Raw genomic sequence first — 1,769 nt, 5'->3', positions numbered from 1 at the left:
CCTGGGGTGCGTCTGTCATCATCATCAACCTGTCAACGCCCATTGCATGTGACATGGGGTGCAGAGTGGCGCAGTTGGAATATTATGATTCCAGAATCAGAAGTGGAGAAGTCTGGCGACTGAAAGGGGAATGCTATCGCATCTCGTCCCCTTCAATCCAATTCACCGCCCCTAAATTTTCCCTCTACCTCTTGCCTTGCTGCATTCCCTGTGTGGATGAGGTGCTCTCCGAAGGAAAAGATGAGTGTAAGTGCACGGAAAGATGGCGGTAAGATAGGGCGTCGGAGTTCCATCGTTATAATAAAACTAATACGCATTGGTACGTCAAAGAGTGTCCACGAGCTGCGCTGCTAGCGTATCAGCCACTCCAGATAGCGCTTATACTTGATGACGCATGTAGATAATCAGCAAAGAAGCATAGGGAAATGAGGATTCGGCCTATATTCATAGGAAAGAACGAATTCGATTGAAAGCAAGAAAAATAGGTAAAGTTCTTTCTTTAAGTGTTAAAGGACTGGATAATTATTTCTGTAATCAATATAGATTCTTAAATTTTACCAATTTACGATTGCAGAGGGATTCCTACCTACGAATTCCCGTCACGTTGTCACGTTTCGCCTTGGTGGTGGTGGTGAAAACATTAGAAAGGGACAGGAGGTATGTTTGGATCAGCCCTTAAGGGACTGATCCTTACAAACACAAGGTGGAGGTCCCTAGTATGGGACCCCAGTGGCGGTGGCCGCCGCCCGGGCGCGCCCGACTAAGTCTTGTTGGGCCTGTAAGTCGTGGCAGCCGAGCAGGGTCGCCTCCCAGTCCTGCCGGGTTGGGTTGGGGATGGGGGAATAGCCGGGTTTGAGGGACACTGTGTGATAGGTGGCAGAAGACACCGCACTACAGTGCAGGCAGCTGCCGTTAAAGGAGGGGTCAAAAAATTTGTCAGAGGCGTAGCTTGGTTAAGCCCAGTAAGTAGCGAAAGCAGTAGCCCTGGCTGCGCCTGGTTTGCCTGGTGGTGTGTCTTGGTAGTGCTCTTAGTAAAGCTTATTTATGAAAGTTTTGCCGATTTGTTTTACATGCCATTACACTCGCCACACGAGGGCCCCCACGTGCTGAGAGATTTATGCGTGCCTCGGTCGCCGGAACGAGCGGCTGACGCTAATGGGTGATTGTCTAGAAGCTTCCCTCTTCTTTCACTCCCACTTCCTCCCTTCCTGTACGGTGCGGTTCGGGGGTCCACCGAGATGACAGAGAATTTCCTTTCCTCAAAAAGCGTTGCATTCAAAGGGCAAAGTATCGCGCCGAACGGGTGGTGGCGGTCCTCCCTTCCTGTGGTTCGGGTGTCCACCGAGATGACAGAGCATTACTGCGCCATGCCTTGCCCTTTGGACGCACCGCTTTTTGAGGAAGGAAAATGGCGCAGTAATTCTCCGTCATCTCGGTACAGAGGCTAGATGGTTTTCCTAGTGTCGCGACCGGGCCGGCGCAGCTGAAATAACTTGCTATGCTCAAGGCAGATGGCGCTGCCGCCCGCTGGCGTGCGGGCGGGCGCAAGAAGCCCCTATGGGTAGTGCTCGCTGGTTCAGTCGGTTGATCGTGTATGGGTTGCTATCACTGCTTTGACAAGGCGTTAAAGTGTTAAAGACGGTGCAAACACTGGCATAGGTTCGATACGGACTACCTGTAACACGGACAGTGTGCCGCGGCAGGAGCAAATGCAAGCGTCACGTCGGGCCTCACCTACTGCGCCGTAAAGAAGCGTAAAAACGCATTTT

This window comes from Amblyomma mixtum, chromosome 1, assembly GCF_055824585.1.
Source record: "Amblyomma mixtum isolate Tamu chromosome 1, ASM5582458v1, whole genome shotgun sequence".
Taxonomy (NCBI): Eukaryota; Metazoa; Arthropoda; class Arachnida; order Ixodida; family Ixodidae; genus Amblyomma; species Amblyomma mixtum.
This window is presented reverse-complemented; position numbering follows the sequence as displayed.